General features: G+C 37.6%; 1 non-coding gene and 1 pseudogene across 1 annotated transcript; both read left to right on the plus strand.

Annotated features, from left to right (window-relative positions):
• The first annotated feature begins 12762 nt into the window (after window positions 1–12762).
• LOC115103425 (U2 spliceosomal RNA) lies at window positions 12763–12930 on the plus strand (annotated as a pseudogene).
• Window positions 12931–13209: 279 nt separating this feature from the next.
• Window positions 13210–13322, plus strand: LOC115103402 (U5 spliceosomal RNA). The gene has a single exon (XR_003859584.1). It is a non-coding gene; the product is annotated as a U5 spliceosomal RNA (small nuclear RNA).

Here is a 13322-nt window from a genome sequence, read left to right on the forward strand (position 1 = left end):
ATAGAGGGTTTTAACTTCTTGCGTCGAGCCATCCCGGATCTGGGATCGTGACTACAGCCTCAAAATTCCATTACCATAACGCAACGTTAACTATTCATGAAAATCGCAAATGAAATTAAATAAATATGCTAGCTCTCAAGCTTAGCCTTTTGTTAAACTTAAGCCTACCCCCTACTTTTTCGAACATTCTGTTAAAAATCGCGCAACATTTCAGCGTCCTGCTACTCATGCCATGAATATAGTATATGGATATGATTAGTATGTGTGGATAGAAAACACTCTGACGTTTCTAAAACTGGTTAAATCACGGCTGTGACTATAACATAACGTGTGTTTCATCGAAAAGCGGAAGAAAAACTCATTACCGAAATCTGGAAAAAATATCAATCCGCCACTTGCATGTATTGTCTATGGGAAAGCAAATTACATTGGGCTGAGATTGCAAGTCCTACAGCTTCCATACGATGTCGCCAGTCTTGTCAATTGCCTGGGCTTTGTTTCTTGGTCAAACGAGTAAGAGAGAGCCCATTCCTTCCGGTCTCCGACAGGATGTTTTGGCAGAGAAATTTCCGACCATGATTTTAAGACGTGGAGCTATTGAATACACATCGCCCCGTGAACAATTTGATAGATTATTAGCGTTTACTAATACCTAAAGTTGGATTACAAAAGTATTTCGAAGTGTTTTGTGAAAGTTTATCGTCAACTTTTTTAATTTTAAAAAATGACGTTGCATTTTAAAAACGACCGATTTAATTGAAAAAAAGACCCAATAGTGATGTTTATGGGACATCTAGGAGTGCCAACAAAGAAGATCGTCAAAGGTAATGAATGTTTTATATTTTATTTCTGCGTTTTGTGTAGCGCCGGCTATGCTAATTATTGTTTACGTCCCCTTCAGGTATTTTGGGGTGTTGCATGCTATCAGATAATAGCTTCTCATGCTTTCGCCGAAAAGCATTTTAAAAATCTGACTTGTTGGCTCGATTCACAACGAGTGTAGCTTTAATTCAGTACCCTGCATGTGTGTTTTAATGAATGTTTGAGTTTTAACGAGTGCTATTAGCATTTAGCGTAGCGCATTTGCATTTCCAGATGGCTAGATGGGACGCATGCGTGTCGGGTGGGCTTAAGAGGTTAACAACACTGTCATCTCAGATTTTCAAAATATGCTTCTCAACCATAGCAAAACAGTATTGATAGCTAGCGTAGCATTTAGCGTTAGCATTCAGCAGGCAACATTTTCACAAAAACCAGAAAAGCATTCAAATAAAATAATTTACCTTTGAAGAACTTCGGATGTTTTCAATGAGGAGACTCAGTTAGATAGCAAATGTTCAGTTTTTCCTGAAAGATTATTTGTTTAGGAGAAATCGCTCCGTTTTGTGCGTCACGTTTGGCTACCAAAAAAAAACGAAAATTCAGTCATCAAAACGCCAAACTTTTTTCCAAATTAACTCCATAATATCGACTGAAACATGGTAAACGTTATTTAGAATCAATCCTCAAGGTGTTTTTCACATATCTCTTCGATGATATATCGTTCGTGGAAGTCTCCTCTCTCCCCTGAATCACATGGATGAATGCGTGCAGCTTGGAGATTACGCAGCAATTTCGACAAAGGACACCGGGCGGACACCTGGTAAATGTAGTCTCTTATGGCCAATCTTCCAATGATATGCCTACAAATACGTCACAATGCTGCAGACACCTTGGGCAAACGGCAGAACGTGTAGGCTCATTCAGGGCGCATGCACAGCCATATAAGGAGACAATGGAAAACAGCGCCTCAAAAATTTTGCTCATTTCCTGTTTGAAGTTTCATCTTGGTTTCGCCTGTAGCATCAGTTCTGTGGCACTCACAGATAATATCTTTGCAGTTTTGGAAACGTCAGAGTGTTTTCTTTCCAAAGCTGTCAATTATATGCATAGTCGAGCATCTTTTTGTGACAAAATATTGCGCTTAAAACAGGAACGTTTTTTTATCCAAAAATGAAATAGCGCCCCCATAGCTTCAAGAGGTTAAAGTATATGGAAGTGCATCAGGAGCTAAAGTTAAGATGGAAAAGTCTGTTGTAAGGTATATTGGGAAGGCGAATGAGGGGAATTGTTCTTTTAAAGAGGTCAAAAATTATGTTAAGGTGTTAGGAGTGTTTTTAGGGGTAAAAGAAAAGGAAGCTAGGGATTTGACATGGAATGGTGCGATAAAGTTAGGAAGGTTGTAAATATGTGGAGGGGAAGGTTATTGTTATAAATTCATTACTGATGTCAATTTTTTTTCACATCATGAATGTTTTAGACGTGCCAGAATGGGTTTTATCTGAAATGAATAAGATTTTAGTTTATGTTTTTATGGGATGGGAAGGGGGTGAAAATTGCAGGTTATGAGGAGGGGGGCTTGAAGTTAGTGGATCTAAAGGTGAGGAAAATAGCGATACGAGTGAAAATGGTTCGGAAGTATTTATATGGGGAATTAGATTACGGGTGGAAAGAGTAGGAGGTTGGGAGGATCAGGGATAATGGTTTATTTAACCCACAGTTCCTAGGCAGTCATTGAAAATAAGAATTTGTTCTTAAAGAATGTCCAGAATTTATATGTCATAAATGTGGTGAACAAGGGCATTATGCCAGGGAATGTTCCAACATTGGTGATATGTGTAGAAGGTGTGACAGACCTAAGGACAGATGTAAATGTAAGAAGGTGAATGATGTCTTATTTCTGCAAACAATGGACCTCATTACTGAAGAAGATGATGAGTGTGGCTATGGAGAGAGGGGAAGAGAGTGATATGGAAAGTGTGTCGCAGGTGATTGCAGAGACAGCTATAGATGTGCTTGGAGAGTATGTAATTCCTTCTGGCAGTACTCGAGAAGCAGTCTTGGTCTCTGCTGCTGACACGGTGGAGCAGCAGCACAGGATTGGTGAATTAGATACACAGGTAGAGATGGTGCAAGGTGCTTCTCAGGTGCCTGATCCTGCTTTAAGCCTGTGTGAAAATAACACCAAAGAGAGGGCTGGGTCCACTGGAGTTGATGAACGGTTAAAGCGCATTTTACAAAAGGCTTGAATGTTGCTCTTCTCATAAGTCCAAGTCATGAGTCGGACGAAGAAATAGATAGTGAGGATTTTCAGTTGTTTGCTAGAAATAAGAGATCATTGACGAAAGCTAGGGAGGTGATGGGATCTGGTAAAAAGAAAAAGTCTATTTTGAAATGACGTGTTTTTCTTTGACTATATTTCTACATACATTAACCTCTTGCCTCTACTTGGGACGCTTGCGTCCCAACTAGAGCTCTGGAAATGCAAATGCGCTACGCTAAATGCTAATAGTATTAGTTAAAACTCAAAAGTTCATTAAAATACACATGCAGGGTATCAAATTAAAGCTACACTCGTTGTGAATCCAGGCAACAAGTCAGATTTTTAAAATGCTTTTCGGCGACAGCATGAGAAGCTATTATCTGATAGCATGCACCAATACACTACAACAGAAAAGCACAGCAGGGGACGTAAACAAAATAATTAGCATTTCGGCGTTACACAAACCGCACAATAAAATAGAAAACAGTCATTACCTTTCACCATCTTCTTTGTTGGCACTCCTAGATGTCCCATAAACACTATTGGGTCTTTATTTCGATTAAATCGGGCCATATAAAGCCAAGATATCGTTATATGTAGACTGTGTGATAAACGAAAAAAACAGCGATTTCACAACGTAACGTCATTTTTTAAAATTCAAAAAGTAGACGATAAACTTTCACAAAACACTTCAAATTAGTTTGTAATGCTACTTTAGGTATTAGTAAACGTTAATAAGCGATAAAAATCATCCATAGGCGATGTCAAAATCATTAGCTGTCGTCTTGGAAAAAATTTCACGAGAGAGCTCTTCCGGAATGATCTGGGCGGAGACCGGAGGTAAGTGGTGCCCCTGTTTAACCAAGAATCAAAGAGGATTCAATTCACAAGACTCTAGACAACATGGGGATGCTGTGGGAGTTGAATGCTCGGTCTTATCTAATTCGGCTCACTGTTAACAAATGCTGGAAGTGGCGCAAGGATATTTATTTCCATTTTCTGTGATCAGGTTTTCCTGCGCTTTCCGATGTAACGCACGTTATGTAATAGCCACAGTCGTGATTTAACCAGTTTTAAAAACGTCCGAGGGTTTCCTATCCACACATTCTAACCATATGAACGTACTATATTCCTGGCATGAGTAGCAGGGCGCTGAAATGTTGCGCGATTTTTAACAAAATGTTCAAAAAAGTAGAGGGTCGACTGAAGAGGTTAACAATGGTTAAAGTTGCATCACTAAATGGGAACAGTCTGAGAAATATGAACAAATTGGAGCAGGTTTTGGTGTCTGTGAATGCTGACATGTGGTGTTTTCAAGAGACTAATTGGACAGACTCCAAAATGTTAGAGATTAAGAGCAAATGGTCTGAGCTAATATTTTGTAGTCACGGAAGTGAAAAAACATGTGGAGTGGCTATTTTGGTAAAAAATGATGTGGTTCAAAATGTCAAGCAGGTATATGCAGATAATCAGGGCAGACTTATTGTTATTGAGTTTGAAGTGCAAAATGTAATTTTTTGTTTAATTAATGTTTATGCTTCGAATATTGAATCGGAAAGGAGAGATATGTTTAATAACCTAAGAACACTGTGTTCAGAAAATTGTATACTGGTAGGAGATTTTAACGTGAAGTGCACTAGAATGGATGTCTCGAGATGTGATAGCTTCAGACATGATTCGTCTAGAAATGCTTTATGGGAATTAATGAACATTTTTAATCTTGTAGATATATGGAGGGCTGAAAATTTAAATAGAAGAATGTTTTCGAGAAGGCAGGTGGTGTTAAATGAACTAAAACAAAGCAGAATTGATTTATGTTTCGTAAAAGAAGATGTGATACAGCAGGTTCAGAAGATGTCATATAACTTTACAGCATACAGTGATCATGCAGTAATGTCATTTCAGATAGGTTTTGCTGTGGAGATGAGAGGGGGAGGTGTCTGGTGTTTAAATGCCAGTCTGTTAAAGGAGGAAAGTTATATAAAGGAAATTGTTGAATGTATCGAAGGTGAAATGTCTAATGTACTGTTAAAAGAGAATGTGTGTTTATGGTGGGAGGAAGTGAAAGTTAAAGTAAAAAACAGGAGTATTAGGTACTCCAAAAATTGTAACCGTGTCGATAAGTTGAAAGAAAAAATGCTTAGAAATAGGATGTTACATGAACTTGAAAAGGCCGATGCTGATCCAGACTATAATGTAGTGAACTATTTGAAAATCCATGCAGAGCTAGGGTTTTATGAAAAAAAGAAATGTTTAGGTGCTATTGTTAGGAGTAAGGCACAGTATGCCTTGGAGGGAGAGAAATGTACTTCCTTTTTTCTGGGGCTTGAAAAACGAAAGCAATTTAAGAGTTATATTGTGGAATTGGAAAATGAAAACGGTGTAAAGGTAAATGATTTTGTTGACATCCTTTTACAGAAATCGTTATAAAAAGAATGATGTAGATAAAGTGTGTGTTGAAAAAGTGTTGGAGAAAATCAGTGCCAAAGTATCTCGGACAGATAGAAGGATGTGTGATGAAGAAATTTCAATGATAGAACTCAAGGAAGCAATTGAGAATACGCAAGGAAATAAAAGTCCAGGTTTGGATGGTTTAACAAATGAATTCTATAAAGTTTTTGTGGATATTTTGGCACCCATTTTATTGAAAGTTTTTCAGTATATGGAAGAGAATAAGGAAATCCCTGAGTCTATGTCAATTGGTATGTTATTAACCATCTTATTTAAAAATAGAGGCAGTAGGTTAAAGTTAGAAAATTATAGGCCTATTAGTCTTCTAAATTCAGATTATAAAATACTGACTAAAGTTTTAGCTAATAGGATGAAAAAGGTAATTGGAAGTATTATTACATCAACACAAGCCTAGGGAATACCTGGAAGAGATGTTGCAGATATAATTTGTACAATTAGAGATGTTGTTAATCATATGAAAAATGAAGGTGGTATAGTTTTAAGTTTAGATTTTAAGAAAGCTTTTGATAAAGTGGAACATAGTTTCTGCTACAGACTTTGGAGAGGTTTGGTTTTGGGCCAACATTTGTATCTTGGATTAACTTGTTGTATAGTGGAGCAAAAAGTTGTGTTAAATGTCAGCTCTATTGTACAGTGTTTCTACGGAACCTTTAGCTGTTTTAATACTTGGAGACAAAGAGGTGAGGGGTGTTGGAATCCCAGGTGGTGATGTCAGTGTTATACATCAGTATGCTGATGACACTACTTTTACAGTGAAGGATGTAGGTAGCATTGAAAGCATTATGAAAATCATATATATCTACTGTAAGGCATCAGGGGCTGAAGTTAATATAGAGAAGACAGAAATTATGTTTTTTGGGGATATTAATGCAAATAAGTGTGAGATTCCATTTAAGGTAGCTAAGGATTTTATGAAGGTGCTGGGAGTAAATATTGGTGTAAAGGAGAAAGAGGCAAGGGATATAACTTGGACGTGGATTCTCAATAAAATCAAGCTAACTTTGAATTTCTGGAAAAATAGAAAGTTAAAAGGTAAAGTAATTGTTGTAAATGCTTTGGTATCATCTAAACTTGTGTATATTTTGGGAGTTCTAGACATGCCAGAGTGGGTTATAAATGAATTGAATAATGTGGTGTCTAATTTTATATGGGATGGTAAATGTGTTAGAATTGCGCAGAAAACAATGATAGCAGACTATGATGATGGAGGTTTAAAACTTGTAGATTTTGACATTAAAAGAAAAGCTATTAGGATAAAAACAGTAAAGAAATATTTGTATGACAGTTTAGATTATGGCTGGAAACAATTTTTCAAAGTCTATTTAGATGAGAGTGGTGGATGTGAAGATAATGGTTTGTTGATGGGTCTTAAAAGTAAAATGTGTGAAATGATACCAGATTTTTATAAAGAAGTGCTAAATGCATGGGCAGAGTTGTTGCCTAATGTGTATTATGAGTGTGGGCATATTGACCTAATTATGAATCATCCTGTTTTTCTGAATGAGAAAATTAAGTACAAAGAAAATGTGTTATATAGTGAAGTATTCATGAGTGCAGGTCTTAGACAGATAAAAGACTACACATATGAGGAATTCCAGGTTTTTTTCCTGAAGAAGCTATTTTTGACACCATCCATGAATGGGATGTGGAGGTGGGTAGGGGAACAGTGAAGGATATGTACGAGAAGATAAAAGAAAGTATACCAAACACATGGGTGGATTTAATAAATAGTGAAGTTGTTAGAGAGGATTTATTTGTCTTTCCTAATTTATTTATTGGTAACAGTAAGGAGAAGGCTCATTTATCTAGTATCCCGGTGAAAAAATTATATAAAATAATGGTAGAGAAAAATGTGAAAAGGAATTTTTCCAACTTTGGACGTAAAAAAGATATGGAAAACTTTAAATGTAAAATATAATGATTTTTAAATAAGGCATAATCGTATATATACAAAGGTGGTGTTACATCAAATCAATAGGGAAATAAAAAGAGAATGTGATCTATGTGGTGAGTTACCGGAAAATGTAATACATTTCTTTGTGGAATGTGAGGAGTTAAAAGATTTATTTTGTAAGGTAAAGGGAATGATACATAGAAACTGGAAGGGTGATATTTTGAAAAAATATGTGTGGAATGAATTGGTGTTATTTGGCGTGGCTGGTAAATGTGAGGGTGTTAATGTTGTTTTGTTGAATGTTGCTTTGAGTTTTGTGAGGTATGCTATTTTTTGTAGGAGGAATTATGCTTTTTTTGAGGGGAAGAGGGAAAGGGTGTGGGATATTTTTGTAGTATTGTTTAAGAAGCATATAGATATGTTTCATTGTTATGGAAATTAATGTTTTGATGAAGCTTTTGTGGAGGGGAGTGGGTTGATTTCAAGGGTGGATGGTGGAAGAATTACTTGTCATTTTTGAAAGTATTGGTATGTTAATTTCCTTTTGGTTTTTATAGTTGTTTGGTGAGTTGATTTCAACATGCCTGTTTTGTGAGATTTGTTTTTGTTGTATTTTAGTTATTTGAGTTCTTTGATTTGATAGGGGGTGAATTGTTCACCTGCCTATGTTAGTCTGGGTTTTTTGTGTATTGTACATTTTATAAAATATTGTAATTGAAACTTTATTTTAAAATTTTAAAAAAGTACTGGTTAGTACTTGGATGGGAGACAGCCTGGGAATACCAGGTGCTGTAAGCTTTTTGTCACTAACTTGTAGAATTTCAACTCTTTGTCCGTTTTTTCCCACAAGGCTGAAATATGTGCCCTCGCTTTGAAATAAGTAAGCAAGCTTAGTTTCTATTTAATCCAACAATCTGTGCTACAAATTATGGCTACAGTATATGCAATTTCTTCCACTTTTTGAGTGACACAAAAATGCTTATCTAAATGGTGAAAATGCAACAGCTGTTAATCAGACTCACTTTGACTTTACATAGTGCACCAAGAGATAGTTTCTCGCTTACGACCATACCGGCCTGAGTGAGACAGGTGTTGGTAATTAAGTCGTGAGTGAGTGTTTGTTTGCTTGAGAGTGTTTGGTGAGAGTGTTTTGGTTATTTTCATCGTTTTTTGGAGTATAATTTAGATTTTTGCATTTGAACAAGTTTAAGTTTGGTTCGTTTTTTCCCCCTTTGCAGTTTTGCTGCTTGGGGGAGAGTTTTTTGGGTTGAATTTTTTTACAATGACGGACAACATGGCAATGGCTAATGGAATGGACAAAGAAAATGCTCAATGGAAGAAACATGGAGATGAAGGAGGACTGAAATATGGCAAAGAATTTACGGTGGCAGTGGAGTTGATGGGAGAAGATAAAGTCACGACGATGGAATTACTACGTGTGATTAAAGAGGTGTGTGGAGAGGTGGTGGGATGTAGAGTAAAAGGAGAAAGAAAGTATGAGGTCACGATGAGAAATGGAAAAGGAAAAGAGCGCTTAATGGATGGCTTTATGATTAAAGAAACAAGAATTATGGCAAGAGACATGGTTTCCAATGAACTTATAGTCTCTTTCATGAATTTGCCTGTGCATATGGAAGACAACGCTATATTGGCCAAGCTATGTAGCTGGGGTGTATCAGCAGTATTTGAAATCAGGAGGAGAGTTTGGCCAGGGACGGAGATAGCAGATGGCACCAGATACTGCAAAGTGAAATTTACTGACACTGTGAAATCATTGCCGTACTCTACAAAGTTTGACACACTTGGAGGAGAGTAGAGTTATTCATGATAAGCAGGTCAGAGTTTGTAGGCTTTGTATTCAGCCTGGTCATATTTTGAAGGACTGCCCTGAATTCAAATGTTATAAGTGTGGGAAGCAAGGGCATTATGCAAGAGAATGTGTAGGTGGAAAGGAAAGGGCATTTTGCGAAGGATGTCGCATGAGAACTGACGAGTGCAACTGTGGAGAGGTTGTGAATGAGGAGGGGAGCCAGGATCTTTTTGTGGAGACTGATATATCTCCGAGACCAGAAGAAGATGATGGAGGAGAGGACGTGGTGGAGGGTGGAGAGACGGAGAATGCAAGAAGGGAGAAGATGGAACAGAATATGAATGAAATAGGGAGCATTATGGACTCAGAAATAAGAAGAGGGAGTTTTCAGGAGGAGGGGGGGAGTGGGCTGGTGGAGGAACTGGGGACTCACAGATTTTGGGGGGCCTCGGGCTATGTGGGTGCCTCGGAAGAAGGTGAAGTGGAGGGGAGTGGGATGCTGACAATAATACAGGAGACACAAATGGATAAAGGAAGCACAACAGGCACAGGAAAGAAGAGTTTAAGTTTCTTGGAAGAGATGGATTTAGAGTCAATTTCAGATTCAGATGACATGGAAAAGATTGACAGAAAATGGGGAGGCTACAGGAAGAGGAAAACGGCGGCGGAGGTGAAAATTGGCAGAAAAGGAAGAAAACATGACAACAGAGAGGTAAATGAGAAAATATTTTATTTTTGTTAACAATGGCAGGGGGAATTCATGTGGTGTTGCCATTTTATTGAGGAAGGATGTGGTAGAGAATGTGAAACATATATATAATGATAATAATGAGAGGATTTTAATTTTGGATTTTGAATATATGAGTATGGTTTTTAGAATTATAAATATTTATGCGCTTAATACTGAAATAGAGCGCAAAGATGTATTTTTAGAATTAGGGAAATGGTGTGAGGGGAATTGTATTGTAGTTGGGGATTTTAATGTTAAAATGGATAGACTGGATATGACAAGAGGAGCTATTTTTAGAAGTGATGTATCTAGGGGGGTTTTAAAGAAGATGATGTTAGAAAAATGAATAATTGATATGTGGAGAGAAGAAAATCAAGACAAAAGAGAATTTTCTAGAAGGCAGGTGGTTTTAGGGGATTTGAAACAAACAAGGATAGATCTGGTTTTAATAAAAGAAGGTTTAAGGAATTTTATAAAAGATATTAAGTATGTTTTTACAACTTTTAGTGATCATGCAGGTTTATTATTTTCAGTGGGTTTAGATAAGGAAAGAACAGGGGGTGGAATATGGTGTATCAATGCAGGGTATTTAGGAGATGAGGAATATGGGAAACAACTTAAATCTTTGATAGCATGTGAAATGGAGGATAAGCTTTATCAGCTTTATTGTATGTTTTATCAGTTGAACCTTTAGCGACTTTTCTTAAGAAGGATAATTTTATTAATTGTGTAAAAACTCCACAGGGGGGTTTTAGTTTGATTCACCAATATGCAGATGACACAACTATAACAGTTAGAGATGAGGACAGTGTAAAAAGGGTAATAGAAGGTTTTAAAGTATATGGAAGAGCATCAGGAGCTAAAGTTAATATGGAAAAATCTGTTGTAATGTATATTGGAATGGTAAATGAGGGGAATTTGTCTTTTAAAGAGGTAAAATATTATTTTAAGGTGTTAGGAGTGTTTTTAGGGGTAAAAGAAAAAGGAATCTAGGGATTTGACATGGACTGGTGTGATAAATAAAGTTAGGAAGGTAGTAAATATGTGGAAGGGGAGGTTTTTAAAATTAAAGGGGAAAGTAATTGTTATACATTCTTTATTTATGTCAATTTTTATACATGTAGTGAATGTTTTAGATATGCCAGATTGGGTTTTATCTGAAATGAATAAGATTTTGGTTGATTTTTTATGGGACGGGAAGGGGGTGAAAATAGCTTTTAAGACTTTGATTGCAGGTTATAAGGAGGGGGGTTTGAGGTTGGTGGATTTAACAAAGAATATTCAGTACTTTATTTTGGCACTGGAAGATTTTGACTTTCACAAACATTGGTAAGATGGCTGACTGCCAAAGCGAGTGCACAGGACTTGGTACAAAGAGTTTAAATTCCACAAGGCAGTGATGCTGATGAAATGATGCAAGATCACCCCCTAGTGTACAAAACGCTTACAACTTTGTATAACTTTGTCTTCGATGTATACCGGAAGATTCATGAAAGATACAACTAGCTCATTGGCAATCATATGATCCTTGTCTCTTTAATCATTAAACCATCCATTAACCTTTCCTTTTCCATTTCGCATTGTAATTTCATACTTTCTTTCTCCTTTCATTCTACATCCCACCACCTCCCCACACACCTCTTTAATCGAACGTAGTAACTCCATCGTTGTAACTTTATCTTCTCCCATCAACTCCACTGCCACCGTAAATTCTTTGCCATATTACTTCCGTTGAGCATTTTCTTTGTACTTGTCCATTCCGTTAGTCATTGCCATGTTGTCCGTCATAGTAAACAAAATTGAGAACAAAACTCTCCCCCAAGAAGCAAAACTGCAAAGGGGAAAAAACGAACCAAACTTGTTCAAATGCAAAAATCTCAATTATACTTAAAAAAATGTTGAAAATAGCTCTCAAGCAAACACTCAAGAAAAAAAAGACTCACTCATGACTTAATCACCAACACCTGTCTCACTTTACAAACAGGAAGTGCTCACTTAGGCTGGAATTGTCATAAGCGAGAAACTGTCTCTTGGTGCACTATATAAAATCAAAGTGAGTCTGATTAACAGATGTTGCATTTTCAACATTTAGATAAGCAAATTGCATATACTGTAGCCATCACTTTGTAGCACAGATCGTTGGATGAAATACAAACTAACCTTGCTTACTTATTTCAAAGCGAGGGCACATATTTCAGCCTTGTGGGAAAAAATGGACAAAGATTTTAAATTCCACAAGGCCGGTATGGTCATAAGCGAGAAACTGTCTCTTGGTGCACTATATAAAGTCAAAATGAGTCTGATTAAAGAAGGGCTGTGGGATGCCAGGCAAGGTTTGGCCAGGCAAGGTTTGGCCAGGCAAAGTCGGGGGAAAACTGTGGGGTGGAGGGAATAGTGAGGAGAGTGGAGGGAGATTTGAGAGGGAGGAGAGGACGTGGGGCCACCATGCCTGCCCTAGAGTGGTGGAAAGGGGGGCTAGGGCTGGTCAGTTGGTTGTTGTGGGATTTGAAGTCTTATGTTTATTGATGTATTGTGGTTTTTGCTCACTGCAGTCCCCTGCAAAAGAAAAGGGGTCAGGCGCAGGTTGAACACCAATACCCTGTGTTTATGGGGGAAATGTCAGTCGTTTAGAAAATGTAATTGACGTGATGATTTTTCAACTGTGAAATAGATTGTGGTCTATGTTATGATGGGGTGGTACAACGTTTTGAAAACCAGTGTTTTTTGTTGTAAAAACGTTCTGTATGGGATGGTTATAAATATGTGAATTGTTCACAGTTTGGATGTATGAATCATCATCTGTTCTTATCAGCTTAATATCTGATGCGTCCCCCACCGGGGGACTACATATTAAATGGATTTTTCGAACTGGGAGTCGGAAATGGGGCTTGCTCCACGCATCGACCCGGTATTGCAGTACCTCCGGGAACTGTGCAACACTTTTCTCCCGTTGTCAAGGAAAAATACAAATTCACCAAGCTATGTAAACAGCTAGCTAGCAGAAGAAGAGAAGGAAAGAAACCTCCAAACTGAAAGAAGGGCGAAGCGCCCTTCAATGGGGTCCCCCTTGTCCCTCCATTTTACTTTATTTTACTTAAAATGGGCCAGGATAGTGTGTGTGTGTGTCTCTCTCTCTCTGACTTTTTACCCACAGCCCTCGAAAACTTGGAAGAGTGGGCCTAGAGTGCACAGTGTGACTCGGCCCGCCTCTGACTTCCATACGACTCTGGTTTCTCTTCATTACGCACAAGCCTTTCGCCTTTCACTAAAGACGTCCGTGGAGAGGAATACTTACGAATTCAACGTATTTTTGGAGGGGCTTTTGCAGAGCCCG

The sequence above is a fragment of the Oncorhynchus nerka genome, linkage group LG20 (assembly GCF_034236695.1).
Source record: "Oncorhynchus nerka isolate Pitt River linkage group LG20, Oner_Uvic_2.0, whole genome shotgun sequence".
NCBI classification, from domain to species: domain Eukaryota; kingdom Metazoa; phylum Chordata; class Actinopteri; order Salmoniformes; family Salmonidae; genus Oncorhynchus; species Oncorhynchus nerka.